Source organism: Oratosquilla oratoria, chromosome 31 (assembly GCF_046742065.1).
Source record: "Oratosquilla oratoria isolate Oo_2021 chromosome 31, ASM4674206v1, whole genome shotgun sequence".
Classification (NCBI taxonomy): Eukaryota; Metazoa; Arthropoda; class Malacostraca; order Stomatopoda; family Squillidae; genus Oratosquilla; species Oratosquilla oratoria.
Window position 1 is genome coordinate 20028951 of NC_134807.1, and position 20000 is coordinate 20048950.

General features: G+C 43.3%; 1 protein-coding gene across 2 annotated transcripts in view; it reads left to right on the forward strand.

Moving 5' to 3' along the window:
- The window catches only part of Ent2 (Equilibrative nucleoside transporter 2), a 1314811-nt gene that overhangs the window by 68229 nt on the left and 1226582 nt on the right, over positions 1 to 20000 (forward strand). The window lies entirely within an intron of this gene.

Here is a 20000-nt window from a genome sequence, read left to right on the forward strand (position 1 = left end):
TTATCTGTCAACAGATTTGGTCGTATTGTTTTAACGCGCGCAATCCACCCCACACTTTCTCCATTTTCTTTCTCCTTTTTCTTTCTCCTTTTTTTTTTTTTTTTTCTTTTTCTCTTTCGTTCCTTTTTTTTTCTATTTTTCTTTTCCATGTTCTTTTTGTTATTACTTTTTCTCTTTTTTCTATTTTTTTATCTTTCTTTTCTTTTTTCTATTTTTCTTTTCCATATTCTTTTTGTTTCTCCGTTTTCTTTTCCCTTTCTCTGTTTCTCTTTTTTTCGTTTTCTATTTTCTTTTCCTTATTCTTTTTCTCTCCGTTTTCTTATTCTTTTCCTTTTTCTTCAAGACTCTGTACCTTGTAGGCCATTACGCAGCAGTGGTTCTGTGTATGATATATATATGTGTGTGTGTGTGTGTGTGTGTGTGTGTGTGTGTGTGTGCGCGCGCGCGTACAACACTAATTGGGTCCCAGGGAACAGATATACATTTTTTTTGGCCGTACCACGTTTCAGTTTCTGCATGATGGCCTCCACAAGTGTCCCTTGATGCTGATGGCTTATAATTAAAGTGTATTGTGGTTTATTATATATATATATATATATATATATATATATATATACGCGTCGGGCATTAAACTTCCCATTTTGAGTCTGGTGTTTACGCTTCTCCCTTTCAACATGGATCCCAGACTCCAGATCTTCGCACATACTGTACATATGTATGTATGTATGTATAGGGAAGCTTTACATTTAAATAGTCCCACGACCCATAAGAATGGAGCCTTTGAACCCCCCAAGTACATTACAAGTACAGTTATGTCCTCTCCCCCTCTGTGGACTGCGCGAAGAGAATGCCAATTGATGCATTAAGGCTGGCGAGGGTTCATAGCACGTGCAGTAATTAATTTCGCAAGTGAGTGGATACACAATGTACGGACTTACACGTTTACTTAAATAATATCATGCGTATTCCTTGTGCAAACATGTATACATATAAATATGCATGCATGCATACGTACATGTGTACATACAGTACATACATGAATGCATATATTCATACATTCATTCATACATACATAAATATATACGTACATATGTACATACATTCATACATACATGCATACATACATTCATACATACATACATACATGCATAAATATATATATTCATACATACATACATATATATACGTGCATATATACATACGTGCATACACACATACATTCACACATACATATATACATATATACGTACATGCACACATACATACATACATGCATTCATACATACATATGTACATACATACATACATACATACATGCATACATACGTACGTACAGGCATACATACGCACATACATACATACGCACATATACATACACACGTACATATACACATACCTACGTACAGGCATACATACGCACATACATACGCACATATACATACACACGTACATATACACATACCTACATGCATACATACGCACATAAATACGTACATATACATATATGTACATACGTACATTCGTGCATACACACTTTTGGATGACGGGTCTGCCCACGTCATCGCCCGGCGGCGGGTGCTAGGTAGGATGTGGGATGGACAAGGTCACCAACAGGATCCACCTGCTCTGCCCCCTCTCCCCCCCTCCCCCCTCCCCTCCCCCTCCCCCTCCCCCTAATACCCACCCTTCCCCCCCTCACTCCCTCCCCCCCTCCTCCACCCGTGGCAATTCGATGAATCAGAGAGAGATCGGGTGTCGGGATGGTCCGGTGGATAAAGTGCTGGACTCGTGGTTCCAAGAATCTTTGTTCGTGTCTGTCTTCGGGAGTTTCTGCGTTGGGGTCTTCGGTGGAAGACATTTGGGGGAAAACCGAATGAAGAATGCCAATCTTTGCCAACAGGAAATAGAAATAACGACACGTTATATGCGCTGTTGAGATGGATGGTTCTCAGTATGCTATTGCAGAGAGAGAGAGAGAGAGAGAGAGAGAGAGAGAGAGAGAATCCGACGTCTTGAGATGCAAGTCGTCTAGTATCTCTTGTGGCAAGATCACTTTTCCTAATCCTCCTCCCCCTCCTCCTCCTCTTCTTCCAAATTTTCCTTCTGTTCGTCCTTTTCCTCCTTTCCCTTTCTTTTTCTTCTTCTTCTCCTCCTCTTCCTCCCCCTCTTCTTTCACCTTCTTCTTTTTCTCCTTCTCCTCCTCCTTCTCCTAACCCCTTCCGTTTACTCCTCCATCCTTTCTTTATAATTATTTTACTTCCCTTCCCTTTCTCCTCTTCCTCCTTCTCCTCCTAACCTCTTGCTTCTCCTCGTAACCTCTTTCTTATTCTTCCAACCTCCTCCTCCTCCTCCTCCTTCTCCTCCTTCCCCTCCTCCTCCCTTTCCTTCTCCTATTCCTCGTTCTCCTAAGCTCTTCCGTCTCCTCCTAACCTCTTCCTCCTCCTCCTCCTCCTCCTCCTCCTCCATTCCTCTCCCTCCTCTCCTCCTCCTCTTCCTCCTCCTCTTCCTCCTTCTCAGTGGACCTGGTCCCCAGGGTTGACTCCCTTCGAGAAATGAAGAGCTCTCGGCTCCCCTCGGAGATTTTAATTGAAGGAATGTGCACTGGTCTGTGATTACGCGGGGATTCTTGACCCCCCTTCCCCCCCTTTCCCCCCCCCTTTCTCTCTCATGCAAATTATGTCCGGGGGGAGAAAAATATGAACTTCGATAATTTCCTCTTAGCGTTGGATTAGTTCTCCTGTTCTGCAAAAAATGGCGGTGGTTTTTGGGTCTCAGATCCATCGGAGAGCTTCTGTCTGTACGCTCCCGTCGAGGGCGCTCTGTTGGGGTTCGTTTGTCTGTGAAATGTCTGTTTAGGGACAGTTTCTTTCGTAGACATAGACTGTGTATATGTCTGTGTGTGTATTACAGTCTGTATCTCAGTCTCCTCACCAGCTCCGGACCTCCGTGTGTGTGTGTGTGTGTGTGTGTGATTCACCACCACGGTCTTGTATCACGTTTCGGACTTGTGATCGACAGCTGTTACCCTCCCGGATGAGAGCTCAGAGCTCATATATGACCGATCTGTGGGTAATGCTGTTACTTTACACACGAACACACACACACACACACACACACACACACACACACACACACACACACACACACACACACACACACACACAACTCCTTGCCCACTAGAAGTGGAGTACCGGAGATGTTGAAATTATTTCAGCCCTGGGCGGGAATCGAACTCGGACCGCTGGAAGATAGGTTGCGAACGTTACCACTTCGTCGAGCCGTATGTGCGTGTGTGTATTCACCTTGGTCTTTGGACCACGTGCTGGACTCATGATCGACAGCTATTTCCCCCCCGGAAGAGAGCTCAGAGCTCGTATGAACGATGTATGAGTAATGCTGTGACCCCCAACTCACCGCCCACGAGAATTGGAGTAACGACTCGAAGCGCAGCGGTACTGAAATTATTTTAGCCCTGGGCAGGATTCGAACCCGGACCGTCGCAGTGACAGTAAGGGATTCTATCAACCGCGCCACCGAGTCGTGTGTGTGTGTGTGTGTGTGTGTGTGTGTGTGTGTGTGTGTGTGTGTGTGTGTGTGCCTGTGTGTGTGTGCGTTCGTGCGTGCGTGCGAGACTTCATGTCCAAGCATTTTCAAGTTGAGGGGACGTTACAGCGGCCATCATATCAACTTTAAATAGCGAAATGCTTAATTCTTAACCCCGTAAATACGGCAACGCATTTTCAAACCAGCGCCAGTCGATTTTATTCACTCGAGGGGATGAATTGGGGACCACACACGGTCGAGACCCCCAGTTGGTTACGGGTTCATACCCTCAGGTGAATAAAATCGACTGGCTAGCTTAAAGGAAAAAGAACATTTTTGGTGTCTGTCTTGGTTTTGGATTGTGTGAAGGTTCTTGATTATCCGTATTCTTTGCAAGTCTCTATCCATTTCTTTCTTTCTCTATCTCTCTCTCTTTATCTCTCTCTTTCTATCACTCTTTATCTCTATCTCTCTATCTCCATCTCTCTTTTTCTCTATTTATATCTATATATCTCTCTCTCTCTCTCCCTCTCTCTCTTTCTCTCTCTATCTCTTTCTCTCTTTCCCTCTCTCTTTCTCCCTCTTTCTCTGCCTCTCTCGCTATCTCTCTCCCCCTCTCTTTCACGGTCTCTCTCTTTCGTTCTCTCTCTCTCTCTCTCTACAGCTCTCTCTCTTTCAGTCTCTCTCTTTATGTTTATTGTTTGGTGTGGTGACGCAACTACAGAGGAAGCCTAAAGGCGAGGTTGTTGTTGTTGTTGTTGTCGTTCCCTAGACTGTCTGTCCGAGCAGTCCCGTCTCCCCAAGGAAGGCCACAGCCGAGACTGGGTTTTCCCACAAATCCTTTATAGAGTGTATGTTGTGTTGTTTGCGTGCATGATTGTGTATAATGCAGTCTTCCATTATGTGTTGTATGGTATGGGGTGAAGTGTTACATCCTGGGCAGCTGTTCACAACACGGTCGTCCAGCCTCCTCTGGTAGCTTAGAAGTGCTGGGTGGTGACCGCATCGCAGTCTGGCCAAGTGGACTCTGTCCTTACGTGGGAGAGAGGATTCAGAAGGGTGGATATCAGGGGGTCTGGCATGCAGCAGTGTGTTGTCTTTCAGTGTGTTAATGGAGCGGTGAGTGATATGATTATGAATATGTTTCCGGAGGCTGGTATTTGGTGGTTGTGGAGGAAGAGAAGAGAGTATCTTTGTGTAATAAAGGTCTTTGGGTGTAGTTTTAATGTTTCTTGGTGTGTGTGGGTGTTCTGCTATGTAGTGTAACGGGTGTGATGTGTTTGTGGTGGCTGCAGCAAGTGTTTGTGTGCCTCTCATGTCGAGGTGTTCCTTGACTTTGAGGACTTTTGTTTCATGGTGTAAATGGTCTGTAGGTGATGTATTTGTGCAGCCTGTAATTGTTTTTAGGGCTTTGTTTTGTATGATTTGAAGGGTGTTGTGGTGTGTCTCACTGAGATTAGGAGCCCATGCAGGACTCGCATAATTCATCACTGAGCGTATACATTGTTTGTATATTGTTATATTAGTTTCTTTGTTTTGTCCAAATGTTGTTCCAGTGATTGACTTAAGTGCGTTAAGTCTAGGTGTGCATTTGTTTTTTATGTTTGTGAGGTGTTGTTTGAAAGACATGGATGTATCGTATGTTACACCAAGAATTTTCGGTGTGTTTGTGTGTGGTATTAGAGTGTTGTTGATGTAGAGATGAGGTATGTATTTGTGTTCTTTTGTCCAGTTGGTGAGAAGTGTTGCTGTAGATTTGGTTGGAGCTATTTTGAGTCTGTTTGTGATGAACCATGTGTTGAGTGTGTCAAGGTAAGGCTGGATTATTTCTGCAGCTTTGTCTGTGTTACGATGTGTGCATGTGATTGTTATGTCGTCTGCGTAAGAAGAGATTTGTATTTCTGAGGTGTCTGGCGTGGGTAAGTCATGCATGTATAGATTAAATAATGTGGGGGATAGAACTGAGCCCTGCGGTACTCCGTTCTTAATGTTTCTGATGTGCGATGATTGGCCATTATATGACACATGAGCATTCCTGCCTGCCAGATAATTGGCCAGCCATCTTTTGGTGTTATTGTGCATGTCTGTGTTATATATTTTATTTGTTAGGTTGTGGCGGGGGATAGCATCAAAAGCTTTACTAATGTCCAATGTTATAAGAAGTGTTCTGTGGTGGGGCCTATCTGAATTGATGCCATCAAAAATTCTTTGTGTGAGGTTTGTCAGAAGAGTGTTTGTGGAGTGTAGTGGCCTAAAACCGTGTTGTGAGTCAGCAAGGGGAATATATGGTGTGACAAGTTTAAGTATTAGGCGTTCAATGACTTTAGAGGGGGTGCAGAGAAGTGTGATTGGGCGGTGCGATGATGGGATTGTTGGGTCTTTGTTCGGTTTTGGGATGGTGATTATTTTACCATGCTTCCAGATGTCGGGTATAGTGTTGTGTGAATAGCTGTAGTTTGCAATGTTTGTGAGTGCGTGTATACCTTGTGGTCCAATGTGTTTTAGGTGGATGTTGCTTATGTTATCAGGGCCACAGGCAGATGAGTGCTTGAGACTATGCATTATGAGTTTTGTCTGACTGTCTATGAAGGGTGTATAGTCTGAGTCTGTGGGAAAGTCTTTCTTACGTCGAATGGTGCGTCGGTCGTCAGGGTGAGATGTAAGATGGCTCGTCTGTGCAAAATGACGTATGAGTGCGTTTGCTTGTTGTCTGTTTGAGGGTAGATTATCTGTTGTTGTGATTATTGCTGCGTGAGAGCGTGTAGTGTTAGTGTTGGATAGTGTGATGCTGTTGAGTGTTTTGTACAATTTGCTGGTGTTTGTTTTGTGATCAAGTGTATTGATAAAGTTTTGCCAATTTTGTGTTTTTTGTTCATGTATTTTATTGGCAATCACAGTGTTTAGTGTTTGTATTTGGTCTGCTATGTTTTGAGGGATAGGTGTGGGGGTATCGTGTTTAAGTGTGTCACGTTGTCTGATGAGGCCTTGGATTTCTGGTGTGAAGTTGGGGTTGTGTGATTTTCTGTTGCCTCTAGGGATGTATCTCTTGTCTGCGTTTTGTATGATTGTATTAAAAGCGTGCACAGCATTGTTTATGTTTGTGATTGGTGTACTGTTAAGTGTTTCAAAATGTTGTTCTGTCTCTTCATTAAAGGCTTCCCAGTTAGCTCTCTTGTAATTGGTGTAAGTGTGTCTGTGGCCAGCTGGGGTGCATCTTGTTTTGGTGGTGATGATGATTGGAAGGTGGTCAGAACCAAGGGCTCCGACCACTCTCCATGATGTTGTTGGGGTTAGGCAGGGGGAGCAAAAGGTGATATCAGGAGAGGAGGGAGTGTAGAGGGCTTGGTATGGGATATGTGTATGATTATGCGTGTTGTTCATGATAGTCAATGAGTCGAGTTGAGTCTGTATATCAAGCCCTCTGTCTGTGTCGGGGTTGTCGACAAACCAGGCAGACGACTTGGCGTTGAAGTCACCGCGCGAGGTTGCCGGGCGCGCCAACAAAAGCCCCTTCTCTTGCCACACCGATTCAATCACCAAGAAAGGAATGCGCGGGACATTGGGTAGTAGTGAGGTGTCGGCACACTAGGCATTTATCGCTAGCATGCTACTCGCTTTTGCTACTTCGTTTGAGCAGAAACGTCTTCGGTTACGATATTTTGTTTTTTTTTTTTAAGTTTCCAAATATTAGATCACTCTTGTGTCATATACTGAGAAGCTAAATGACGAACTACGAGAAGTTCAACCTAGAATACGAATGTTAGACACAAAATTGTTGAGATGTTCTTACGGGAGTCTAGAATATCGTAACCGAAGTCGTTTCTACTCAAAGCAAGTAGCAAAAGCAAGTAGCATGCTAGCCTAGTGTGCCGCCACCACTTCTATGCTACCGACGGAGGAACGCTATGCACTCCTGCAGGATGTCTGAGCCGGTTCTCCGTACTCGAACTTACTCATTGCAAGAAGTTCTTCAGAAGGAAGGTGTGTGGTCAGCGTCCTCAAAGCCGCGATCTGCGGATCCCGAATCTGATTGGTCTTTCGGGTCAGTGCATCCCGGTCTGTCATTAGCTGATTACTATGTTGCACTCCAGCCCTCTCTCTCTCTCTCTCTCTCTCTCTCTCTCTCTCTCTCTCTCTTTCTCTCTCTCTCCCTCTCTCGCTATCTCTTTCTCTCACTATCTCTCCCTCTCTTTCACTGTCTCTTTCTCACACACTATCTCTTTCACTGTATCTCTCGTTCTCTTTCATTATCTTTGTCTCTTTCTCTATCTCTCTCTCTCACTATCTCTCTTTTTCACTGTCATTCTCTTTCACTATCTCCATCTGTGTGTGTGTGTGTGTGTTTGTGTGTGTGCACTCACTGTCAGTGTGTGGGCATTTCATCATCACGGACAGGAGTTGAGGGCAGGTAGAGCAAGTTGCTTCGATAGGGACAAGATAGTAGCGACGCTGGGCGAGGGGAGGAATGGTCATCCAGCCAGCCATTCTAAGAATCATACAACCGGATTTCGACATTTATTAATAGACGAAGCAAACAAACATGAACGTCCGTGTGAAAGAAAGAAAACTATTTTTTTTTTTTTTTTTTTTTTTTTTTAAGTCTCATCCTTTGCATTGTCCTGACGAGAATACCAAGGACGCCCTTACGTCATGTCGCCGCTGATCCTGAGCTGTCGTGTGGATGAAGACAATGCAAGTGTCTTGGTACAACAGAACTCCAGGATCTATGATACACGCTTGGCTAGTCTTCGGGGCACAGGAGGCAAAACTACGCTTTCTTTGGCGAATAAAACCCAGACAGCGAGGTCAAAAAATGAATGCACATCCTGTCTTCATAACGTAGGATTTGTCGGTATACAATCACAGTCGCGTCAATGTATTTCTTTTATCTCGTTACGTTTTCTTTGTTTGGGGACAAAGGATTTTTTTTTCTCTCTCAGAGAATCAAGGCAATAATATTCTTTGTCTTGGGGGATGTTGTAAAGATCTATAACCTCAAAACACATGTGGGTTGTTTATCATAACAAGTTGATATTTGGGGTGCTTAATCTTAACAGGTTGATATTTGGGAGGCTAATCTTAACAAGTTAATATTTGGGGTGGCTGATCTTAACAAGCGTAACCTTAACCAAACCTAACTTAACTTTAATTAAATGATCCTGTTGGGGCGATGTATATTAACAAACTCGTTTCTAGAGTTGCTACTCCGAACTAATATCCTGATCTCTACACCATCAGACTCGGCTGGATGAGATTGCGTTTTTTTTTTAATCTATCCGGAGGTGCTTATTTGTAATTAATGTTTTCATTTGGGGTATAGGTCAACGCGCATGCGTGAGCATAACGTGTTTATATTCGTTACGAATGGTTTAGGGTGTTCCCCATGGACGAGGTAGACTTGAGTACAAATGTTCCATAATTTGGAGTTGTGTGTCAACTTACCGAATATTTTACGGTGATTTGGTGTAACGTCGCGAACTACCCCATCAGGAGGCAAGGACAGTTCCCCTTACAGAGGACATTGTAATGTAGAATTTAATGAACCATGTCCTTGGTCCAACTCGCTGGCGGCAGGGTTCGAACCACCGTCACCTCGACCTCCGCCGCAAGTAGCGACGCTCTAACCGGCTTGGCCAGCGAGCTACCAATGTTTGTTTAATCTACAGGGCGCGTAATGTATTTAAAGACATATTATAGATTTTTTTTAGATAAAATAACTCTAATCAGAAACCAAACACATGTTTAGGAAAATTTGTGCTTATATTCTTAGATAGCTTTGTTATATGTTTGTTCTTGTATGTAACGGTGGTATTCGTAAAAAAAAAATTATTTCCTTATATAAATCTTATAGAAATCATTGGAAGGGAAAGATTTATATAAGGAAATATTTTTTTAAGAATACCACCGTAAGATTCTTACGGTGGTATTCTAAAAAAAAAAAAAAAATCTTGCCTATTTCCTTAAACCTAAATTTGTCCAATTTAAATCCGTCACTACGAGTCCTGCCCTGTTGTTTTAATATGATGACCTTGCCTGCATCACCCTTGTTAAAGCCCTGGATCACCTTTGTGAAAATGTGTTGTGTTCTGTTCTTCAGAACAAAGCACGAGTCCTAAAGAAAGAAATGGGTTTAAATAGAACAAATTTAGGATTAAGAAGGAAATAGGCAAGAACTGGTTTACCAGTAGAGTGGTTAACGAATGGAATAGATTTAGTTAACATTTAGTGAGTGTTGAAACTGTTGGTTGTTTTAAAAGAAGGTTAGATAACGTAATGGATGGGGATGACAGGTGGTAATGGGTATAAAACTGTCTAGTGTAGGCCTTATGGTCTCTTGTAGTCTACTCCATTATTATGTTCATATCACAATTGCTGGGAATTCGATGCCCAGAACTCAGAAGAAGCAGGGACCCAGAACAGGACCCTGGGGACATCAGAAGGATCTGCACATAACCATCATTCCTCATGGGATATTTTGGTCCTGGTTGGGTCGCCACGGGGAGGCGACCTAACGTCGGAAAAAACCAGCGGCTTGCCTCAATTGACTAGGCTTTGCTCTAGAAGGGGTTTTTCACTTCCCACCACGTGGGAGTGGGATGGTGAGGTGAGGTGGGTTTAGAGAAGCATTGCATGCCATGTTCTTCAGTGTTTTTAAATTTGTTAAGTCACCGCTTTGCACGGATCAGCCCAATTAGTTTTGTATTCGCAGACACGAATTGATTTCTCCTTTTTGCAAAAATTAAAACATATAAATTAGTTTGAAGGAAACAATGTATGGAAATAAGTTATCCTCATATATTCTACGAATCCTCCCATGAACTTTCTCTCTCTCTCTCTCTCTCTCTCTCTCTCTCTCTCTCTCTCTCTCGTGTGTAGGTCTATGTATGTATATATGTGACCACATGGGCGTGCGGGCGTGCGGACCCCCCACTTGGGTGGGTGAGGATATAATCGATAAGGAAACAAAAGCGGTTTCGAAAATAACTCGGGGGACAAGATGAAAGAGCAGATTAGTTTGAATAGACTTTTGTCTCTCACTGTACGTCCCCTCTTTCAACATGGGCGTGCTGGGCGGTTCCCGGCACCGGGCGGAGCCCACCACACCACGCCCACACCTTCCGGACACACAGAACTACGTTAGAGTCCGGGAGCGAATGCCAACGCTGACCGGAACTTCTCCAGATTCGAAATCAAACTTGGCTGAGGAGGCGGGGTGAGGGAGCTGGGCAGAGGATGGGGGACGGGGAAGGGTGTATACAAGTACAAGGGAGGCTCCAATGACTTGCAATAAATTGATCTCGTTCCGAGGGAGGACGGAGGGGGCCGGGGGGGGGGACATGACGCTTGGGCTGGCATCGGAGCGATGGCGGTATCCGTGTTTTCAAGTGCCACTCAAAGCCCCGTCTTTATGCAAGGGCTTTCGCGTGTGCATGCATAGATGTTTACTCGTTCACGCGTGTATGGATAATCTCGCACACACACACACACACACACACACACACACACACACACACACACACACACACACACACACACACACATACACACACACTCACACACATACATACACACAGACTGAAAATCCTTCATAGATACTACAGGCCGTTACTGCCCCCTTGAGCTATGTGATGTATGTGTATGCGCGCGCGCGCGTGTGTGTGTAAAAGGTCGTAATATTTTCCATAGGTTTTCATCCGGAAGGGTCATAGCTGTCAGTCACGAGCCCGTCACTTGATCCAAAACCATGGTGCATCACACACACACACACACACGCACACTCTTCATTATTAAATCTAAACATGATAATTAGAAATCAAGGATATAGATTGAGTTGAAATTGTACATGAATTTGAGACGAGGTATGATAAATTGGAGAATATGAGAGCTACCCAACGAGCGTTCCTCCTTTCCTGTGTACTACAATTAGGTAAACATACACACACGCGCGCACATACATACACACACACACACATACACACACGCACGCACACACACACACATACATACACACACATACACACACACAAAGAAAAAACCGCATATATGTACACACATAAACATGTATATACGAATATATATATATATATATATATATGTGTATGTGTGTGTGTGTGTGTGTGTGTGTGTGTAATACAGTCCTGCACGCGCGTGCACGTGATCATGCACGCGTGCGCTCGAATGCGATTTGGCACAAACACACAGAATGAGCTTTGTTCGCTGGAGTCCAAAATAAGTGGTTAATTAAAAAGATGGATGGGAATCAGAGATGGGGCGGACATTCCAGCGGCGCGGATGGAGGATGTTGGGGTGGACCGGTGCGCCGCTACAGAAACCAAAAGAGCCGCAAAGAGAGCTGCAAAGAGAGCAGCAGTGGAGGGAAACTTATAAAGAGAGGTCACTTTTTTTTTCACTTTTTTTTTTTTTTTTTTTTTTTTTTTTTGAAAGAAGGAGCTATAGTGGAAGGTTCCTTTTGGGTGAGTATATATGGATTAATCGATGCCTTGGGTCCACCTCGAAAAGGTATTCGAGGCCAAGGCTCGAGCTCGAGGTTGTTGGGAATGAATGAAGTATTTCAACCACTCGGCCACCTCACCGCTATAAAGATATGACTCTAAGGGGCCCTGTTCACACTAGCGGTTTGAACCGCGGCGGTTCAATTACAGTGCCGCAGAGAGTTTATTCATAGAGACTTTTTTTCACATTTGCTGAGCAGTGGATATCCATCAGCTGATTACCTGAATAAAATGACTACGCAGCAACTAGATAAAATGTAGAAATCATCAGTTACATAGAAAAGGTCCATTTAGAATTCTTCAATTTTTCTTGTTTCTTTATCCTTCTGATGTATTCATTTTTACGTAAATTTAACGTTATCACGTAATCTAAGCTTCTGACACTAATAAGTGTTTGTCATTATGTAGATGGTAATGGACATGGAACTGCCCATTGTAGGCCTTAATGTCTCTTGAAGCCTCCTTCATTCTTATGTTAGGAACAGTATTTAGGACCACGTATCACGGAGGTACTGAGTCTGCATCGTTCCAAAGAGGACAGGCAGGGGATCCTGCAGTGGATTTAAGGGAGCTGAGTCTATGTGGTGTAAGAAAAGTCGCCGTCTTTGCTAAGACATCGTGATTCGCCGGATGATTTTCCCACCGAACCTGCACATCATCTGGCCGCATCCAGAAGACCTCACGGGGAGCTTCAACTCCGGGAGACTTCAACGCTGAAGGAGGAGGAGGAAGAAGGAATGAGTGACGGCGGGAGACGCGCAAGTGACACATTAATGGCGGGGGCGGCGGCCGGGGGCGGGGGTGATGATACGGTAATCAGCGGTTGCGGACGTCACGTCGCTTGAGTTCCTGTCACCGTTGGGCAACGAGTGACGCGGTTTGCAGTGCAAGGCGGAGCTTTTGTTTACAGATATACAAGTGAAAGAGAAACAAGGAAAGTTGGAGTGAAATTATGCATACAGTGTATGTGTTTATATATACTTATATAAACCATTATATATTATACATACATATATACATATATATATATATATATGTATATATATATATATATATATATATATATATATATATATGTTCAATCATCCTGGTATTCAAATCCCTTCCAGTCTGTCCGATGTAAACTAAGTCACAACCTTTACACGGAATCGAATAAACCCCTTGGCTCTGTTCTTCTTTTAACCTTTGATGGACATTTACCACCTTTTTATTAATGGTGTTAGGGTAATAATTAATCATATTTAATTTGTCTTTGGGAAGAAACTTGGTCGAGGGAATGAATGATTCAGAAAAGGGGTTTATTCGATTCCGTGTAAAGGTTGTGACTTAGTTTACATCGGACAGACTGGAAGGGATTTGAATACCAGGATGATTGAACATAAACGTTCCATTAAATATGCACAAGATAGCTCAGCTGTGTTCCAACATGTTAAGCAATTTAAACATTGTTTAGATTGGGACAGAGCTGAGCTTATTTATAAATCCAGATGTGAGTTCAGGAGAAAAATGGTAGAATCTACGATCATTGAATTTCAGCCCAACATGAATATTTCAAAGGGGCAATGGTCCCCGGACATAATGTCCGGACTCTTCATCTCCAACTTAGTGAAAGCTCATTTGCCTCCTGACCTCACATACGGAGTGAGAAGAGGGTAGAGATATCTTCCCATGTTCCCCTTTCTTTTGTTAAGGGTGCTACTTAAACAGCACGCCCTCTCTCTTATTTGTATCTACTGAAGAGGATTGCAGTTTGCAATCGAAATATATAGATTCCCCGTTTCCAGTCTTTTCTACTCCAACAGTGGTTTCTACGTTATATGAAATATATATATATATATATATATATATATATATATATATATATATATATATATATATATATATACATATATATGTGTGCGTGTTTTAAATAAACTCTACATGCATGCATATTGGCTATTCGAAGGGACGATATTTGTTTTGTGTGTTGAGCGCATGCAATATTATATGCACGCACACTGGTTGTAAGAATAATTGTTTGCATGCATAAGTTTCACCCTCAAATTACTTACATGTATAAATATTTGCCAGAACGTCTTCTGATACGTTCTCATAATTGGAGAGGGAGAGACCGAGTAAGAATAAGAGAGAGAGAGAGAGAGAGAGAGAGAGAGAGAGAGAGAGAGAGAGAGAGAGAGGGAGGAGAGAGAGAAAGGGGGGAGGGAAGGCCCTGTTTCAGGTGGTACATTCATACACACACATTTGTGTTTATGCATATGCATAGATTCAGGATTGGCCTGACGAAATGTGGCTCCATTTCGGGAACTTTGAACGGAAAATGCCGCAATAAAACGCGCCGCCGACTTTTTCAGTGCCTGAAGTCTGAAGCCGCCATCGCCGCTCAAGCGGAACTAGTGTCGATCTGGACCAAATGTTTTGTCCGCCGACTCGTCCCCATTCCCCAAAAGTCGACCGCATTCTTCAAAGGTGTGATTCATCATGGTCTTGGATCACGTGTTGGACTCATGATAGACAGCTGTTACTCTCCCGGATGAGAGCTTGAGACTCATGTAAGTCTGAACAATGAGTATTGCTGTGATCTTATACACACACACACACACACACACACACACACACACACACACACACACACACACACACACCTCCTTGCTCACGAGAGTTGGAGTGGCAACTCACAGTGGAACGATGCTGAAATTATATCAGCCCTGGGCGGGAATCGAACTCGGACCACTGTAGTAGCGGCTGCGAATGGTACCACTGCGCCCTGTGTAAAGCGCGGGTGTAGCACGCATGGTTGAGGAAGTATGCAAACGACGGACTTCCAGAACCTCCAGGGACTAAAAAAGAAGTACGTCATCGGCAAAGACAAGAGAGATGTAGTGGACACGTGTCAAGTATGTTGTATTCACACATACATACATACATACGTATACCAAAGACTTTTTCCTCCTTACAAGGGAGGTAGTCAAAAAACAAAGGCATAAAAACCACTCCCACCCATTCCATCCCTAACATGCTCCACTCCCCTCCACCCTCTTACCTTGGCTCCTCCTGGGTGACGGGTCATTCCTGCATCTCGTCCACTCCCCTGGGTCAGAAGCACATCCACAGCAAGGCCGCCTCATTAAATCGCCCCCCCCCCTCTCCGTCCCTTCATGTATAAATAAATGTGATTGATTATCTGTGTTCGTTTTGCTTGTATAAATGCGTAATTGTGTGGGTTTCCTGGCAGAACCCTTCTGTAAGTTTCCCGCCGAAAGCGCGCTTGATCTCACCCCTGGCGTGAGTCGGCGTCAGTTTTTCGCTACAGCATTAGGCGAGAGTACGTTCTCTCCCCCTGGTGCCACTTTTGTGTCAATACAATTTTTACAGTGTTTTTTTTTTTTTATCAGTGTTTTATCAGTGGGATTTTTTTTTCAATTTTTTATCAGTGTTTTTTTTCATCAGTGTTTTCATAGCCACCAATATTACAAAGGATTACAAAGGCGGAGCATGCCGACAGGAGACCTTTCAGTCCATAACTAGGTCGGATGCGAAAAAATATAATACTGACAAATAAATAAATAAAAACTATAATGATATAAATAATAATAAATAAATAAAACAAATAAATGCATAGGTATAGTTAAATAGTAAACAAACAGGTAAATAGTAAATAATAAGTTGACATATAATTAATAATAAATAAAAATCAAGCAAATAGTAATAAACAGACAAATAATAACAAGCAAATGATATAAAATAAATAGCAGTCATTACAGCCTATAGAAATCTTGTCCATTACTTCAGCCCTGTATTGGTCCAAGTCCTCAGCCAGTCTGGCAACGCGACTCATCTCTATATTCAAAAGCATGTAGATTTAATTCGACATTCTAATGGCAACTTGGTGTGTAATGCTCCGACAGCGAAGTTGCGCTGCAGCCGGATTTTTTGAGTTTTTAATTTATGTATTTATCTATTTTTCTTGAGAACTTCTCTTCCTTGACGCGCTACACGATGGCATAGTCTTGTAGAGTACTAATCCGCTGCTTAGTGCATCAAGCTGTTGCCAATGGTCACACAAAAGAAGTTGGAGATTTATTAGTCATCTTTTTTAAGGTGAGCTCTGGGTTTCGCGTGCCGGAGGAAAAAAGTCGTTAATGTGCCATGTTTGGCACGCGTGCCAATCGCTGCCCACCCTTTCCCTAGGGCCTAGACGGACTAGATTTTGTCGTGTGACAGCGCACTTCGCATTCTGTACGCCACAGTTGTGGTGGAATGTCCCTGTTATGGGCGCCAAATAGGTTTTACTTTGATCTTTTTTATATTTCATTATCTGCGATTTTAGTCTTTATTCTCCTGTGTGTAAGACTTAGGCCATATTTCCTTTGTGTGCATATGAGTGTGTGCTTATGTGTGTGTATATATATGTGTGTGTGTGTGTGTGTGTGTGTGTGCGTGTGTGTGTGTGCATGTACGTATGTTGAGGTTGGGGTATGGATGCAACCAGTGTATGTGTGCGTACATGTGTGTCTGTGTGTGTGTTTGTGTGTATGTGTGTTTACCTACTTGTAATAATTTACAGGAAAATAATATTTACATTTACAGGATCTCGTCTCCTTGTCTCCGTTCCTCTAACATGGCTTTAAATTTATGTAAGAATTTTTATTCGAGTGTTTCTTCATTTATATTATTACAGAAACTGTTTTATATTATTCAAGCACGTTATCTTTTTTGTTCCTATGACCTCTTGTCACTCTCCCATGCCAGAAAAAACATGTCTTACCCTGTCAGTGTTGTCTAGTTCTTTGTTCGGAACACAACGATCATGTCAACAATCTTTCCTCTAATGAGAGAGGATCCAGTTTTACCTAATCGCTCCTTATATGGTGTCACTGATAGGCAAAAGATCATTCCAGTTGTTGTTCTTTACATTCTCTCGATTTTACTTTGATCTTTCTTTGTCTTTTGGGACCTGTGGCCATTGCTGCATATTCCAGTATGGGACGGATCAGATGCCTCTAGTTTGGTGGCAGTTTCTCTATTACTTCAAGTCCCGTCAAGCAATTCCAAGACATCATGTATGCTAAATTTTTTGTTGCAAATTTATATGAATTCATTAATAAAATTCAATTATGTTAACTTTGTCTTTTATAACCTTACATTACTTTTCTTACACATATGTTTATTATACTTGTCTCCTAGTTTTTACAATCAACTAGTCACATATATTAACACATATACGATTAGTGAGGTCGCGGTTTTATCGTGAGGATCAGATTGGGGGTCGCCTGAAAAAAGGTTGGGGGTAGAGTCCATTTCATTGAACAACTTATTAACCGTGTGAGATTTTTGTCCTCAGTTTCGTCCCCCCCACCCCCCAAACTATTGTATTCGTCTCCGTGACAGCCACCCACACCGAAGTAGGAGAGGAGTAATGTAGACAAGGTCATCATATTAAGACATCAGGACAGGACGCGTAGTAATGGATATACACTGGACAAATTTAGGTTTAAGAAGGAAATAGGCAAGAACTGGTTTACCAACAGTGAGTTAACGAATGGAATAGACTTAGTAACCTTTTAAGAGTGCTGAAACAATTGGTTATTTTAAAAGAAGGTTAGATAAGGGACATGGAACTGTTTAGTGTAGGCCTTATGGTCTCTAACAGTCTCCTCCATTCTTATGTTCTTATGAGGGTTTCACTTGGATGACGTTCGTGTGAGTAGATTGGGTCGAGATAAGGGACATGGAACTGTTTAGTGTAGGCCTTATGGTCTCTAAGTCTCCTCCATTCTTATGTGTACGAAGGTTTCACTTGGATGACGTTTCGTGTGAGTCGATTCGGGTCGAGATAAGGGACATGGAACTGTTTAGTGTAGGCCTTATGGTCTCTAAGTCTCCTCCATTCTTATGTTCTTATGTGTACGAGGGTTTCGCTTGGATGATGACGTTCCATGTGAGTCGATTCGGGTCGAGATAAGGGACATGGAACTATTTAGTGTAGGCCTTATGGTCTCCAACAGTTCCCTCCATTCTTATGTTCTTATGTTTCATGTGAGTCGATTCGGGTCGAGTCGACCTGGGCATAAGTCGACCTGATCTCCCGTCCGTCGATAGAGGACTATTTGCGACGCTCAAGAAAACTCGCGACGCGTTTTATCGAGTTCGTGAAAAAAAAGAAGGTTTACTCGAGCTCACTTGTTGGACGAAGTCCATGAGGGCGGAAAAGTGGGTAAGTGGTTCGGAGGGAGAAAGGGAGGGAAGGTAGAGTGTTATGGGTTAGGTAAAGTGGAAATGAGGGAGGGAGGGAGTGGGAGAGAAGGGGGAGTTTTATAGGCTAGGAGGTGGGAGGTGGAGAGGTGGAGTGGGTGGGAAAGAGGGGGGAGGAGGGAGGGAAGAAGTTGGGTGAATGGTTAAGAGTGGGGGAGGTGAGAGTTTGGGAGGGAGAGAGAAGGGAGTGGGTGGGAGGTAGAGGAGGTGGAATGATTAAGAAAGGAAGGAAGAAGATAAAAATAGAGGGGATTGCAAGAGACCATAAGACCTACACTAGGCAGTTCCATGTCCCTTACCACCTACGTGGATAAGAAAGGGGCGAGGGAGGGTAAATGCGGGAGAAGTAGGTAGGTAGGAAAGGGAAGGGGGAACGTTAAAAGGAAGGTAAAAGGGAAGAAAGGGAGGAGAGAAGGGGAGAGTGTTGGAGGGAAGGGGAAAGGTAGGAAAGAGGATGGGGAGGAGGAAAGAGGGTAGAGAGGAGAGTGGAAATATAAAATAGAGGAGGAAAAAGAATAAGCAAAAGGGAGGGAAGAGGAATCAGGTAAAGGGAAGATAGGGAGAAAGGGGAAATGGTGGGAGGGAGAGGAAGGAGGAAGGGAGGGAAGGAAGGAAGGAAGGAAAGGAGGGGAGGGTATGAGGAAGGAAGTGAGGGGGAAGGGAAGGAGGGAGGGAGGAAGTAAATAACTGAGGGAGGAATGGAAGAACGGAGGGAGGGAGGGAGGAAAGGAAGGAAGGTAGGAAGGGAAGAACGAAGGGAGGGAGAGAGGAAGGAAATGAAGAAGGAAGGTAGGAAGCTAGGGAGGGAAGAAGGAAGGAATGAAGAAAGTGAGGGAGGGAGGGAGGAAGGAAGGGAATAAGGGAGAGAAGAAAGAAGAGAAGGGAGTGAGTGAGGAAGGAAGGAAGGGAGGAAAGAAGTGAAGGAGGAAGGAAGGGAGGGAGGAAGGAAGGAAAGGAAGAACGGAGTGAGGGAGGTAGGAAGAAAAGGAAGAAGCGAGGGAGGTAATAAGGGAGAAAAGGAAAGAAGGGAAGTAAGGAAGGGAGGAAGGAAGGAAGGAAGGAAGGGAAGAACGGAGGGAGGTAGGGAGGGTGGGTGTAGGAACGAGCGGCTTCATTGTAGTTGACTTGCGTCTGCCCTTGAATACTTGTCGTCTTTGTGCTTGTTTTGACCCGACGACGCTAGTGCGAGGTGTCGGAAGTAATTGCGTTGTGTTGACAAAAGCCTTGCAGAGTAACAGTTTGTAATTGAAATTGGAAAAAATGCTTTCATGGTCCAGATTAATTTTTTTTTTTTCCTGTCATGGAGGTGGCGTATGTCGTAGTAGTTATTGTTGTTATTTTAGGCCCGTTACACCAACAGGTATTTCTTTTTCATAATTGTTGAGGAGTCCAACACACTTATGGGATACTGTCAATGAAATTTCTTATTTGTGAACTCTGTTAACAGAATCACAGGTCAGTTACATACACGAGAGCATTAGAATGGAGGAGACTGCAAGAGACCATAAGGCCTACACTAGGCAGTTCCATGTCCCTTACCACCTGTCATCCCTATTCATAAAGTTATCTCATCTTCTCTTAAAACAACCAATCGTTTCAGCGCTCACTACATGGTTACTAAGTCTATTCCATTCGTTAACCACTCTGTTGGTAAACCAATTCTTGCCTATTTCCTTCTTAAACCTAAACTTT